Raw genomic sequence first — 16,003 nt, forward strand, 5'->3', positions numbered from 1 at the left:
CCACTCTTTCTGGAGAGTTTTAAGCCATGAGCTCCTATTGGTTTGGTGTTTCCATTGGGATGCCTGCTATTGACAAGGTTGAGCGGTGCGGGGCGATGGGAATGTAGGGTTGGGGGCTGGTGAATTTAGATGGGATTGGGGGAGGGGGAGGCTTTAAGATTTCCTTTTGGGGGTGTCAGAGGAGCACTGATGCTCCTCCTGGCCTCACAAAGGAAAAGGTGAATCTTACCTTCTCAGGCCTCATCTGGCTCCAAACTGGTTTCCAGATGCTGTAAAGCACAAGTGTATCGACTTTGGCAGACACCATGGAGAACCTGGTCCAGCAGGTTTTGCCGGAGATGTACGCAGTCCTGCACTTCATCGCTGTAGCCATGTGTGAGCTTCTGCAGTGACTACGCGAGAGGTGGAACTTCTCTCCAGATGACCCTTCCCCTCAAGGCCTCAGGCAGGGGCCTTCGGGCAGCTAAAGAGGGAGGAGTGGCAGTTGGACACCCCTGGGACCTCCACTCAGAATTCTCTGAGGGTGTTGGCCCTTCGGAATCCCCTTTGCCTGTGACCCCTTCAGCCTTATCCTCTGTGACCGCAGAGGGAGCAGCTGCCCCACAGCAGGGCAGCCAAAGTAAGCCTGGGCCCTCCAGCCCTTGGGTCTCTAAAGGACGGCTGCCAAGGTCATCCAAGGCAACAGGGCCAAGTGGTCATCAGGCTGCCTCCACCCCTGCTGAGGATGCCAGAGGAGCACTTAGAAGAAGTGGCAGGGAAAGAAAAAGATAAGAAGTATTGAATTCACAAGTGGTTGCAGGGGTGCAACAGGATTATTGCACATTTGACACTTCTGTAAATATAGCTCACTTGCACTTTAACCATGTCTGATGTGGTTTATTTGCATTAGTCCTTAAGCCTTTGTGCACCCCACCCCGATTATCTTCCGAAGGACACCCCATTTCCCCTGGAATCAGGCATGTGCAAGGAGGCAAAGCCTTTGCCAGGGCCCTTGTGAGCCGTGTGTAAGAAGCCTCCCCTGCGTGTTGAGCCTTTGTCCTTCACACTCTCATCTGTCCCAAGGCTATAGCATTGCAAATACTACATGCTGGGCTTCCCCTTCAGTTGAGATAATCTGCATGATCGCCCACTCCCGATGACCCAGTTCCCACGCAGCATCTTGAGATCTTCATCACCAGGCTCGACACAGTTGTGACTAGCCACGATAGTAAAAACATTTGAGGTAGAGTCTAACACTTTTCCCCCTCCCCCATCACCCACAACCTCCCCCCCCACCCCCCAATAACCATTGCCCCCTCCCCCCCAGGAATCACTATCGACCTCCCCTCAGTCACCCTTCAACCCTCCCCCATCACCTTCTGTCCTGTCCAGGTTAATGCACAAGTTCCCTTCCTTCCCAAAAATTCCACCCCTGTAATGATAGACATGCCTCCCTCATCCTTGCAACCCCTGAATCCGTGTCACTTTTGCATCCACTTCAACAACACTCAGCGCCCCTTTACGTGACATTATTGGACCTCATCCTCCCACTCTACTGGCTCCCACTGCCCCTTTTAACTGTCACCATCCCTGCCCCCTCCACCGCCCATACCCTCAGTACACCTCCCAGGAATCCTACATTGACTGCACTGACCCATCCCGCTGAACCCTTCCCCTGTTCCCCCAAACCTGTGCCTGTCCACACCTTTGCACAACCCTCCATGCCACTCCATACCTGCACAAACACCCACCCACTGCCCACAACCTAACACAGACCTTCCCGTGCCCCCCCACTCTGTACCAGCTCACCCATTGCAAGACCCCCACTAAATCTCTCTTCCCCCATCCACCCCCAACCTCCCCTGCCCTCCTCTAGGCCTGCACACCCACCCCACCTCTTCATACCTCTCCTCATCCCGCCTCAAGACCCCACTTCCCAGCACAGACCCTCGCCACCCATCTGTACTTCCTGCAGCCTTTCCACCTGCAGATTGATGGTCCGAACCCTGGAAGAGGTCGCCACGCCAAGAACACCCACCTCCTGGATGCTGCTGGGCAGAGAAAATCCATGTGGTTGACGCTGTACCCATCCAGTGCTGCATATGGCGTTCCAAGCTCCGGTTACTGGAGGCCTCCACCTTATCGTCAATTCCGCGAGCTGCCCCCCCAGGCCTTCTTAAGGTAAGTGCCGACATTCATACACCGCATTGGTCCAGACGTATTCTGGACTGGTGTGATTTCCCGCTGGCGTTGCGGACGGTTGGGCTTGGGGTTGGGGGAGGGGTTGCGATTCCAGTTGGGCCTTCATCTGCATCCCATTCGTGGGAAGCTAATCGATTTTATGCCGGCCTCCGGCAGGAACTGCAACCTGCCATGACAGTCAAGGACGGAAGATCCTGGCTTCATTTTACGCTGAGGGAAACTGATTTTTGAGTTGCTGCTGCATTGTCCCCTCACCCTCCCCCCACGCACCCGCCCCCCCCACCCCGCCCCCAACCGTCTTCCCACCTTCACCTCCCCCCCAACCCCCAACGCCTGCCATTAAACCTGCCATGGGTAAGACTGGAAAATTCCGTCTTTAGTTCTCAACTCCCAGACACCAGGTGAGATACTTTCACGCAAGGCAGAATTAGATAGTACTTGTCAGAGACCAGGAAGAGTGGACATAGGAACATGGGAACACAGGACTTGGGAGCAGGAGAAGGCCGATCAGCCCTTCGAGCCTGCTCCACCACTCAATAAAATAATGGTTGATTGGCTGTAGTCTCAACTCAACCTTGCCATCTGCCTCTCCCCACCACCTGCCCCATAACCCATGACTTCCTTGTCTATCAAAAATCTGTCTAACTCAGCCTTGAATAATTCAATGACCCAGCCTCCAGTGCTCTTCGGGGAAGAGAACTCCGCAGAGTGCACCCCACCCCCTCTGAGAGAAAAGGTTTCTCCTCATCTCCGTCTTAAACGATAGACCCTTATTCTTAAACTGTGTCCCCTGGTTCAAGTGTCTCCCACAGATGGAAACATCCTCCTGGTATCTACCCTATCAGATGCCTTAAGGGTCTTATATGTTTCAGTAAGATCACCTTCTTCTTCTAGACTCCAATGGATATTGGCCCAACCTGTTCAATCTTTTTAAAAATTCATTCACGGGATCTGGGTGTTGCTGGCTAGGCCGGCATTTAATGCCCATCCCTAACTGCCCTTGATAAAGTGGCGGCTGAACTGCTGCAGTCCATGTGGTGTAGGTACACCCACAGTGCTGTTAGGGAGGGAGTTCCAGGTTTTTGACCCAGCGATAGTGAAGGAACAGCGATATATTTCCAAGTCAGGATGATGAGTGGCTTTGAGGGAAACTTCCAGGTGGTGGTGTTCCCATGTGTCCACTGCCGTTGTCCTTCTAGGTGGTAGTGGTCCTGGGTTTGGAAGGTGCTGTCTAAGGAGCCTTGTGAGTTCCTGCAGTGCAGCTTGTAGACGGTACACACTGCTGTTACTGTGCGTCAGTGGTGGAGGGAGTGAATGTTTGAGGATGTGGTGTCAATCAAGTGGGCTTCTTTGTCCTGGATGGTGTCGAGCTTCATGAGTATTGTGGGAGCTGCACTTATTCAGTCAAGTGGAGACTATTCCATTGCACTTCTGACACTACACTTGTGCCTTATAGATAGTAGACAGGCTTTGAGGTGTCAGGAGGTGAGTTGCTCACTGCAGGATTCCTAGCCTCTGACCTGCTCTTGTAGCCACAGTATTTATATGGTGAGTCCAGTTCAGTTTCTGGTCAATGGTAATCCCTAGGATGTTGATAGTGGGGGATTCAGTGATGGTAATGCCATTGAATGTCAAGGGGCGATTGTTAGATTCACTCTTGTTAGTGGTGTTCATTGCCTGGCACTTGTGTAGTACGAATGTTACTTGCCACTTGTCAGCCCAAGCCTGGATATTGTCCAGGTCTTGCTGCATTTGGACTTGGACTGCTTCAGTATCTGAGGAGTTGCAAATGGTGCTGATCATTGTGCAATCATCAGCGAACATCCCCACTTATGGCCTTATGATGGATGGAAGGTCTTCATAAGATAAGCCCCTCATCCCAGGAATGAGTTGAATAAACCTTCTCTGAACTGCTTCTAAAGCAATTATATCTTTTTTTCAAATAAGGAGATCAAAACTTTGCACAATACTCCAGATGTGGTCTTAGCAATGCCCTGTACAGCTGAAGTTAAACATCCCTACTTTTATATTCCATTCCCTTTGCAATTAACACCAACATTCCACTTACCTTCCTAATCACTTGCTGTACCTGTATACTAACGTTTTGTGATTCATGTTCCAGGACACCCAGATCCCTCTGTACCACCGAGTTCTGCGACTCCTCTCCACTTAGATAATATGCTGCTTTTCTATTCTTCCTGCCAAAATGGATGAGTTCAATTTTTCCACATTATATTCCATCTGCCAACATTTTGCCCACTCACTTAGCCTGTCTACATCCCTTTTCAATGTCTCTACCTCCTCTTGTCAACTTACTTTCCTACCTATCTTGGTGTTATTGGCAAATTTAGGTACCATACATTTGGTTCCCTTCATCCAAGTCATTGATGTAGATTGTAAATAGTTGAGGCCCCAGCACTGATCCCTGTGGCACTCCACTGGTTACAGGTTGCCAACTGGAAAAAGAGCGGGAGCTGAGACCAACTCAAATGATAAAAAATTGAAAGAGTGATGCCAGAATTAACGTGGAAAGGAAGGAGCGGCAGAACCACAAGGCCCTACTACAGAAGCTGCCCCCGTATGGGCACCTCCATGACGAGGACAAAAGCCACCGGCAACTCAGCCACAAGACAAAGGAGCAGGCTGCCTTAACCCCATCCTCAGTCACAGGGGAGAACTGTGTGGAACTGGACAGCACTGCAAGGTACTGCTTTGTTAGATGCACAATATGGGTCACCTGGGTGATGTATTTTTAGTTTATTTGTTCACTAACCTTTCCTCCAATAATAATTGCTTACGGCTTCAATCAGACTTGTGTGTTAATATTGCTTGATGTCAAATGGGACAAATAATTAAGGAGTGGTGGTGGAGGCTGGGGTGGGGTAGGGAAGTGGGTGTGGGTTAGAATTCCTGGGGTGCCATGGTCTGTGTTGTGGGAGACTGTTAACGATGGAGACTCCATCTTCTATCTATTTGGGCGACAATGGGATTCTTCAGATATTTGTGCTTGCTGGATGATTTATTTCTCTGATAGAAAGTGTGTTACAGCATCATCTGTCATAAGAGGGGGTGGTCACTCAAGTGAAACATTGCTGAATTGGTGTGGCCCTTGCAGCTATGCCAGCCTGTCGATCACCATGAGGACTGGGACAATGGTCTCCCTCCAATTCTTGGACACCACCCTCCTCTTTTTCCTCCTCTTCCTGTCTTCCTCCGAGGAAGAATACCGTTCCAGGTCCTCTTCTTCATCCAGTTCCGGGCTTCCTTGTGTTGACATGTTGTTCAACGTGCAGCAAATGACCACAATATCAGACAATAAAAACAGAAAATGCTGGAAATACTCAGCAGGTCAGGCAGCATCTGGGGGGGGTGGGGGGGGGAGAAATTAAACATGGTTAACGTTTCATCAGAACCACTCCCTGACAACGATTGCAAGCCGCTTAGCAACAACATTGGCAACTTTGTGCCACTGATAAATCTCCGTTTCAGAAATCTGTTGACCATTGCATCCATTTGCACTCATGGCTCCCAGCGGTGTTCATGCGCCCTGATGTGCCCCAGACACTGTATTTTCCCTGTGCCTCCTGGGGTAAAATTTAAAACTGTGACTCAGGAGCTTTTTAGTGAGCTCCACAATGAGCTGGATGACCAGTTGATTGAAGGTGGGTGGGTTGCCAGCTTCCCCACTTCCGCCCTTCCTTTGGAAATCAGGTCGCGTTCTGGAGGCGTTGGTATCTACTGACGCCATCAGAGGATGCAATTTTCAAATCGCACCCACACCCTAACCCGCCCTCAGGGGCCATTGGAAACCCGGCCCCATGTTACACAAAAAGAACGTAACCTATTTAGTGATTACGCACAGCCTGGTGCAAAAAGCCTTACTGTCAGCAAGTTCGCTAAATCACCAGGAGCAGAGCCACTCGAGGTATGCTCATAACATCTTAATAATCTTGCATCTAGTATATCCTTCTTGTGGGTCACATTTCCTGGTTATTCTGCTTTTCTATTATTCGAACTCTGAAGTCTATCTTTAGTACCCACACTTCTGCTTAGCTTTCAGTCCTCCCAACACTAGATGGAGTTACTGCTTCTCCAAACTCCATCTCACATGGTTATCCCTGTTTGTGATATTGGAGGTGGTGGTTCAATATAATGTTTATTTTCTAACATCTCTGAGCCCATTTTCCTTCCGTTAAGCTTTTGTTTTTAAGCAATGATTATTATTTTCCATTCCACGAGGCATGCAAGTTTAAAAAATTTATTTAAATTTTTCTAACTGGCTGTTGCATGTCTTAACAAGGTATTGGGCTTCACTTATTTCCCCTCTGGGTTGGTCGTGGGGCCTAAGGACATAGGCTGCTGGCCAACCCATCCCCTCAGCTGCCTCCAATACTGGAATTGTCACTGTCTTCTTGTTGGCTCTAGCCCACCCTGTTCCCTGTTCTGCACATTCCCACCTCTGCAAGACCCTTTCCTGTGCCACTACACCCCAGGAACATCCCTTACTGCTGTCTTAATCTCAAAGTCCCTCTTTGTTGCTATGAAACTTCAGGACCGCATTTCCCCATGTAAAAATATGTATCAAATATGTCTAAATCAACACATACCTTATTCATAAAGGTAATTTGGGAAGTTAAGCACCGCATGTTTAGTATTCTTAATTGGAGATCATGTGCCAAGCAACTCAACGTAAGAAAGACACAGACTGCCTCGTACTACCTAAGATATACATCTGCTTTTATTGGTTTTCTCAAGAGCAAGGAGGCATTGCTGATTACTGCCACTGAGGAACTCCACCACCGGAGGGCCTGTGAGACACACAGGACTGTCAGAGAGACACACAGGGCTGTCAGTGAACTGCACGAATTGTAAGCATGCAGAAGGACTCATGAGTGAAGCCACGGGACAGACAGGGAGACAAGCCTAGCTTCTTGAAAGCTGCAACAACAGTGGACTTGTCTAGACTTTAAACACCAAGCAACAGGTCAAAAGGGTAAGTGTATTCATTGAAAAGGGTGGTGTTCTGTGAAACTCTTGTCACATATATTTACTTTTAGATCAGGGACATAAAAGAATGGAAAATACTATTTATATTCAAACTCGGTTTAATGAAGAACATTCACTAAGACTGTTAACATCTGATGAGTGTGAGATTCACTCTTGTGTTCCTGTTTGATTGGATTCTTAGAAAAAAACAGCGCTGTTTTAAGTAGATAAACATTACAGAGATAAATATCAGACACGTTGAGTTCTCAAAGTAACTGAGCTAAGATGATTCCCCCCACTCACCCACCATGATGATCAATAACAACGGTTCATCTGTGTCAGGTACGTGACTGGTGTGTGAAATACTCTGCTGCGGGTTACTTGCTTTTGGGGGACAAATGTCGGCTTTCTACACTTTTGTCTTTCATAATTTTCGCGAAGCGTTGGTGTTAGATAGAGAATGGTTTGACGGTCAGTGCTCAACTGCTGGTGTCCCACCCATTGTTAAAGTGTGATCTATGGGCATTTTTATTTCAGTTTAATAATAGTACTCACTGAATTGGCATTAGTTTCATTTTTTTAAAAATTGTAGCTTTGTAATTCAATTTTTTTTGAATGATATTGGGAGATGAGCACTTTTTTTTAATGATGATGGTTGTAGAATTGACGTGATGATCAGCTTTAATGCGATTTATACCATAGTGCGATTAGTTTGTGACCCAATTAAAACTGATTGGGGTAGATTTTGACTTTGTGTGACAGTGTAAAACAGACAATGGTGCGTTTTCATTGACTTCAATGGAAATAAAAAATTGGGAGAGATGGAGGAACGAGCTGCTGATTCTCCATCAACAGATCGGCACTATCGCACAAGGTTGAGATCTACCCCATTGAGTTTCGCCAAAGATTCTGTAAGTTTACACTGAGCTATCCAAACCAGAAAGTAGCAGATTCCACCCCGTTCTATGCTGAGTTAGCTGATCAGAATCCGGGCAATGACAGGAAAACTATAATTAGTCAAGTTAAAAAATAATCTGCTAAGATTTGGCCCAGACATGATGTACCGAATGGCCTCCCTCTGTGCTGTGTCATTGTATGATTCTATAATTGTTATCCAGTGACCCACTCCCAACCAGCCTGAGCATGCCAATGCATGATGCTTTCTGCAGTGCACTGACACTCAATTACTTGGATTTGTTACTTGAATATGTGGGCAATGAAGCAGTCCATGTCCAAATGCAGCAATACCTGGAGAATATCCAGGCTTGGGCTGACAAGTGGCAAGTAACAGTCATGCCACATAAGTGCCAGGCAATGACCATCTCCAAAAAAAGAGAACCTAACCATTGCCCCTTGACATTCAATGGCATTACCATCACTGAATTCCCCACTATCAACATCCTGGAGGTTGCCATTGACCAGAAACTGAACTGGACTAGCCATAAAAATACCGTGGCTAAAAGAGCAGGTCAGAGGCTAGGAATCCTGTGATGAGTAACTCATCTCCTGACTCCCCCAAGCCTGTCCAGCATCTACAAAGCACAAAGTGTGATGGAATACTCCCCACTTGCCTGGATAAGTGCAGTTCCCACAACACTCAAAAAGCTTGACACCGTCCAGGACAAAGCAGTCCAATTGACTGGCACCACATCCACAAACGTTCACTCCCTGCACCACCAACACACAGTAACAGCAGTGTGTACCATCTACAAGATGCACTGCAGGAACTCACCAAGGCTCCTTAGGCAGCACCTTCCAAACCCATGACCACTACCATATAGAAGGACAAGGGCAGCAGGTAGATGGGAACACCAGCACCTGGAAGTTCCTCTCCAGGTCACTCGCCATCCTGACTTGAAAATTTATCGCCTTTCCTTCACTGTCGCTGGGTCAAAATCCTGGAACTCCTTTCCTAACAGCACTGTGGGTGTACCTACACCACATGGACTGCAGCGGTTCAAGAAGGCAGCTCACCACCACCTTTTCAAGGGCAGTAAGGGATGGGCAATAAATGCCGGCCCAGCCAGTGAAGCCCACACCCCATGAACGAATAAAGAAAATATACAAAAAAATCTATCCAGCAATAGTAGGTGCCTTCAAGGAGGTGGAGAGACTTGCAAAGGAAAAAGTAACAATATTTCTTAGATCGTCTATTAAGGATCATATCAGGAATGCAACATCTTTTACTTAATAGCTGTTAGTATGTCAACACGGACTGCAATGGCTGCCTTTGAACCTCACTGAATATTCAATGCCAACAATCAGAAATTTATAAAAGTTGGAAATAACAAACATAACAGCAAAATTTCCAACTCCAAGGGCATAAATTTTTGCTTGGCGGGTGGGCACGCGCCTGACCCACTGGAGCGTGACATGATGCACGTTGACGTCGGCCGAGAGTGCCAAAGTCAATTCGCAGTCGCGCGATTGTTCAGCCGACGAGCATGCGCCGGAGCCAGCAGCGCGCCCGCCGACAATTAAAAGGCCTGTTAAGAGCATTAAATAATCAATTAAATAAAAATTTTTGCTGCCCGTCCGTCCAACCTAACGGTTGGTGGGCAGGCAAAAAGGCCAAGAGGCCTTTGCATTTTTCTGGAAACCTGATCCACGGGCAGGTGAGGTTTCTAAAAGTGAAAATAAAATAAAAACTTAAATTTTTCATTAATAACATGTCCCTGCTCATGTGACAGAGTCATATGAGGGGTCACGTTTCATTACATTTAAAAAAATTTTTTTTCTAATATCTCTTCATCTTCCTGAGGCAGCTCCGTGCCACAGAGAGATTATGAAGCGCTCACTCGCGCACATGCATGAAGTTCTCACTCGGCCTGCTCGCCCTCCTCCCAATCCCCCCCCCCACCGACCCTGCACAGGCAGCGCTGAGCGCTGCCGCTCACGTTTCACGCTAGGCTGGCCTTAATTAGCCCGCCAGCGTGAAAGCGCGGTCCGGTGCCGATCGCGGGCAGCGGTTGGTTTCCTGAAATTCGCCAAGGGAAAAATTCTGGCCTAAGAGATTTTGCCTTCAGAGAAATTGTTGAGCTTCCCAAATTCCAAAATGGTTGGCATCGTCCCATAGTGGCGCATTGTGAATCCCAGGCACCACTTGGTTTATGTCATGGGCTGGCTGTTTGGCATTTTCCATTTCTGCACTCCAAAGTCCACACAGTTCTGCCCATTAAAATGGAGGAGTTGAAGCTCAGGGCAGGGCCAGCACTAAAGCAGAACGCGCTGTCCAGTGCTTGGGATCCTATCCCGACAGCTTGTTATAACTCCTGCGTGCGGCAAAATATCGTCGCAACAATTTCATCATTTGAGACCCTCCTTGGTGTATTATAACTTGCTGATACAGTGGAAGGAAGAACACACTGTGAGATGGAAAAAAATATATTGTTAAACTAGGAGAAGGAAGCATTGTGGACACGTGGATGGTGGAGTGGTGGGCGGGCAGGGTGAAAGGACTGGGTAGTCAGCAGGGTGAGGGGCTGACGTGTTTCGCCCCGACAGTCTTGGCGGTGAAACTGGCTCAGAGGAACATTCGGGCTTTGAATCTGCTGCTGAAAACAAGGTCAATTTTTCCATTTACATCAGTGTTTTATGGTAGAAATAGTTATTAATGTTTCAAATGAATTTAATCTTCAACAAAAAGCCTAGCCCTGATCCCAGCCCAGCTTAATCCTTAGGGGCTGGACTTAACCTTGGCAGCAATCAAAAATCAAATCACTGACATTGTAATTATTTGCCACTCAGACTCTGCTTGGTACAGTCTGTTTCTCTTTAATGTCTTTTACAATGGTTCTTTCATATAAATTTACTTAATTGACCTGCTCACTTGGTATTGCTTTGATGGCCTGTTTCTCAATCAAACTCCCAGTGTCTGGGTTATCCTAATATGCCTTTATTATAGCACTATAAATCCTATTGTCTGTCCTGCTTTCAGGTCATGTTTCATACAACTTGATTGCTCACTTGTGTTTGCGATTACCAACTGGATGATCAGGATAGCATATGTTGGATTTTAATGCTGCATTGTTGCTGTCTTTATTGATCTACTTACTCTGTATGTTAACAGTCTATGTTAGAGTGCACCCTTGCCTACATGAAACAGGCCACCATATTTATAAAGGAACTGGATGAATTTGTGCTTTGGGATGGGACTCAATGTTATGATGATCGATACAAATTGGCCTTATTGAAAGAAGTGACTGAAACTTAGCTTCAGGGCTCCTGGGATTAACGAGTTCTCATGCCGTTAAAGACAATTAGTCAAGGATGAATCATATGTGGGATGTCAGGTCCGAAGGATGTTTAGAAGTTTTGCTGGATTTCCAATTAGAGTGGCAAACTGACACATGCAGAAACGTGCCTCTAGAGATTAAAGGTTAGTGTAGAGTGAATTGTATGTAGTCCGTAGGAGTTGATGGCATGGATATGTCTTTCTTGTTCCATGATTTCCCATGTTTTTTTCTGTATTAATTGAGAAGCGTACCTGAGTTGGTTAGGGGAACGAATGTGGCCAATTTCCCAACTCAACAGGTTATTTGCATTTCTTTGGAAATTCATGTTCTTGTTCTCTTGTTCTAGACCTCTCATCTGGGAACAGTCTGCATCTGTCCCACTCTTTAATCAAATAAATGAAAGAAGAAGGTGAACAAGCAATGCAATGGTAGCTTTCTACACACAGCAACTAACATGTACACTTTACAGTTCTACTACATTGAATCAAGCAGCATAAGCACACGTTCAATAGTTCTGTAAAACTATGAGGGACCGAGATAAAGTGGTCAGGAAGGACCTGTTGTCCTTAGCAAGGAGGTCAATAACCAGGGGGAATAGATTTAAAGTAATTAGTAGAAGGATTAGTGCAGAGTTGAGGAGTAGCTTTTTCACCCAGTGTGATGGAGGTCTGGATCTCATGGTCGAATATGGAAGGTAGAAACCTTCACTTTACTTAAAAAGAAATACTTGGATATGCACTTGAAGTGCCTCAACCTATGGGGTGAAGGGCCTAGAGCTGGAAAGTGGGGTTAGGCTGAATAGCTCTTTTTCGGTTGACACAGACCCGATGGGCCAAATGGCCTCCTGTGTCAAAAGTTTCTATGAGTCTATGACTTTTGCAACAGTTATACACAGCTATTTTCATCAGCAATGCATATAACTCTGTTTATTGAAAGAAGCTAAATTTCGGTTGTTATGTTGCTGACCATGGAAATGAAAGGAAATGGTTTGATCAACATCACAGTGTAGGATCGATTATTTTTCCACTGTGCAAAGCCTGAAGCCTTTTATGTCGTCTTTTTGCCAGGCTATTATTTGCACAGTTCTGGGTAAATGTTCCACAAGGTTGCAAAATGGCATAAATACGAAGAATACTATTTGGCCAATCTAAATTCATTTATCCAAAAGATGAAAAAGAATTGCCTATTGCAGCATCTCTTTGCTTATTAAAATGTTCCACAGCTTTTGGCCTCTGTAATCTATCTGAAAGCCCATTCGATGTGCTGATCACTTTTTACGTGAAGGAGGAGCTTGTTAGTGTAAGCTCTAAGTTTGTTTCTCACTAGTTTCAAGTCATTCTCCTGCTCTACTCTCCCAATTTAGCCTGCAGCCATTTTTCAGATTGACCTTTATCTTTACCATGCCATTTGCCATGTTAGATACTTCTGTGAATTCATCTCTCAGGCACCTACTAACTGAAAAACCCAGTTCTCCTCATTCTTTCCTCATAACCTGGTTCTCCAACACTAGGGCTTTTCTTGTGGCTTTTCTCTGAGCTGCTTCAAGCATAAGGGTGTTTCTCTTTTGTTTTCGTGACCAGAATTAACCATGGCGCTCAAGATCAGACTTGACCAGAGCACCATGCAGTTTGAACGTGAATTTCTCCGGATTTATGCTCCACGGAATTGTGTGATCTTGAACTTCAGGGGCCTAGGTTTCTAATCCAGATCAGAGTGATGGGGCGGGAGACTCCTCACTCTGGTTGCGAGAATCCTATGTGGAATGAGCTGTGGCGCCTAGATTTAACTCCGGTCTGGAGAGATGAGGTGAAACTAGAACCAGGCTGTGTCACGGAAGTGGGAGCAGGTGGGCCTTGTGATGGTGAGATTAGGAGAGACGATGGGTGGAATTTAGTGAGGGCGCCGGGTGGCCTGACGCCTGCTGCCAAAACTGGTGGCACCCTAGCCGACCCGATTTCCAGGAGTCCCAGGAGAATTATGGGTGGAATTTTACACCGGAGGGATGTTTATGGTCCCACCCAAGTCAATGGGCTTCTCAACACAAAAACAAAAATACCTGGAAAAACTCAGCAGGTCTGGCAGCATCGGCGGAGAGGAGCACAGTTGATGTTTCGAGTCCGAATGACCCTTCAATGGACTTCTCAATGACTTGCCGCGTTTTGCGGCCCCGCTCCTGCCATTACAGGCTGTAAAATTCTGCCCTAAGATTCTAATTGGCAGGCGGAACCCTGCTGCCGGGGCTACATCTCCACGGGGAGCATTTAATTCCAGGCCTTGCCCCCACCCTCTCACCTCCCCACCAACTAAATCTAAACCCGACAGGGTTTGATGGGTGCTCTCCTCGCAAGCCTTCCCACCCCAGACTTAATCAGAGTGAGGCAGAAAGGTGACCAGACCTTCACCCTGCACCCTCTCACCCAATCACATGCCACCGCACCCCTCCCCCCACCCCCCGCCACCCGACCTCTGAACTCACCTAGAGGGGGCATTAAATTCCACCCGATAGCATCATGAAAATGCTGAGATTCATAACTGTTACTGAATGTGAGATCTAATTCGATGACGCAGATAGATAATGTGAAACTCCTGGTTTCTCAATAAGCAGGTGGACCCATTATGCCTGGCAGCAAAATGGGATATGTACCTGGATTAGCTGACCTGACAATGTATAAGTGAGAAACTCTTAGACCGACTCAGCCTTGTATGTGGAAGTATTTACCATCGAACTCTCCTGTCAATAGCACATTCCAAAAAAGGGCTACAGTCTTCATAGGACCGTAGAATGATACAGGACGGAAGGAGTCCATTTGGCTCATTGGGTTTGTGCTGATTGTTTGAAGGGACTATCCAATTAGTCCCAATCTCCTTGCTCTTTCCCCTTAGCCCAGTAAATGTTTCTTTTTCTAACTAATTCCCTTTTGAAAGTTACTATTGAATCTGTTCCACCACCCTTTCAGGCAATGCATTCCAAGTCATAACTTACTGTGAAACAAAATGCTCTTCATCACCCCTCTTGTTCTTTTGCCAATTATCTGAAATGTGTTCCCTCCGGCTACTGGTTGGTTATCAGTGGAAACAATTTTTCCTTATTTACTTTATGGAACCCTTTCATAATTTTGAAACACTCTATTGCTCCAAGGAGAACAATCCCGTTTCCTCCAATCTCTACACACTGAAGGCCCTCATCCCTAGACTAGTAAATCTCTTGTATTTTTTATTCATTCATAAGATGTGGGTGTCACTGGCTAGGCCAGCATTTATTGTCCATCCCTAATTGCCCTTGAGAAGGTGGTGGTGAGCTGCCTTCTTGAACCGCTGCAGAAGGCAGCTCACCGCCACCTTCTCAAGGGCAATTAGGGATGGACAATAAATGCTGGCCTAGCCAATGACACCCACATCCCGTGAATGAGTTTAAAAAAAAACAAAGAGATTCACTGGACTTTGTGCATCGTCTCCAAGGCCTTGACATCCTTCCTAAAAGGTAGTGCCCAGAAATGAACACACCATTCCAGCTGGGGCCTAATCAGTGTTTTATAAAGGTTTAGAATGACTTCCTTGCTTTTGTGATCTATCTCTCTATTTATAAAGCCTTGTTTTAACAGCCTTTTACACATTAGTTTATTTTACGTCCCCTCACTCTTCCTTTCAAAATGCCTCACTTCACATTTCTCTGTGTTCAACTTCACCGATATGTGCCGGCCTGTTTCAGAAGTCTTATCATTTCAAAACATTGATTAGCTTGAGTCGTGTCCCATGGGGCTGGATTTTATGAGGCTTCGCGATTTACGCCCCCACGGCTAAAATGCCTGGGCGGGTGCCGGGGGAGCCTGCCCACAATCTTGATGGCTGCCTCGCAGAAATTTAATGCTGGAAGCAGGGTGAATTGTTTTAAGGTGATACATCTGCCCCTAACTTGGGAGGAAGTCCTGCCTTAGAGAGCTGCCGGACAATTGGATAGCCAGCAGCTCTGTAGTGAGGAGCGGTGGCAGCTGCTGGGCCTACAGACAGTCTCACTAGGCCGAGGTGCCCAGGGAAGACTGGGGTCGGTAGTGGGGGGTGTCTCAGCGAGGGTGTGGGCGAAGGCAGGGTTAGGGAGAGTGGTGTGCACAAGTTACAAAATGCTAGGGTCCTGTGCTCTAGTGGAGCCTGTGGCTCACTGCCAGAACAACAGCTATCGTCGGCTGAGTGGCCTGTCAACCGAGATCGTCTACGCACCATATTGGCTGTTTTGAACATAACGACTTGCCAGAACTGGCAGTATCCAAAGCAGCCAATCTGACAGGCCACCTGGCCAATGATTGCTGTTGTTCTGAACAGCAGGTATCATTGGCTGAATAGGATAGGTCAGATTCCCCAGTCCCTCCCTTCTCACATGCCTCGTGGACTGTTCTGTTTCTGTTGGACATTGTGGCAGTAGGTACTTCTTTCAGACCTGGCTGGAGTGCAAGGTAAACAAGGTGAAGTGCCTGCCTCTGTGTTAATTTTTCCCCCACATCCTGTATAAGGCATCCCTGCCTCACAAATGTCCACAATTCGTGCTCCTTGGCCAAGTTTCCTGATCTCCTCCTTTGGCCCTTCCCGATCACCTCCCTCGATGTTGG

At 46.9% G+C, this 16,003-nt stretch overlaps 1 protein-coding gene across 1 annotated transcript in view; it reads left to right on the forward strand.

Annotated features, from left to right (window-relative positions):
- The first annotated feature begins 6,923 nt into the window (after positions 1-6,923).
- LOC144683960 (phosphatidylinositol 3,4,5-trisphosphate 5-phosphatase 2A-like) overlaps positions 6,924-16,003 on the forward strand; it is a 140,151-nt gene continuing 131,071 nt past the window's right edge. Inside the window, exon 1 of the mRNA XM_078547584.1 lies at positions 6,924-7,174. The gene's annotated coding sequence lies outside the window, so the exon portion shown is untranslated. The remainder of the gene's footprint in view (positions 7,175-16,003) is intronic.

Source organism: Cetorhinus maximus, chromosome 8, assembly GCF_964194155.1.
Source record: "Cetorhinus maximus chromosome 8, sCetMax3.hap1.1, whole genome shotgun sequence".
Lineage (NCBI taxonomy): Eukaryota > Metazoa > Chordata > Chondrichthyes > Lamniformes > Cetorhinidae > Cetorhinus > Cetorhinus maximus.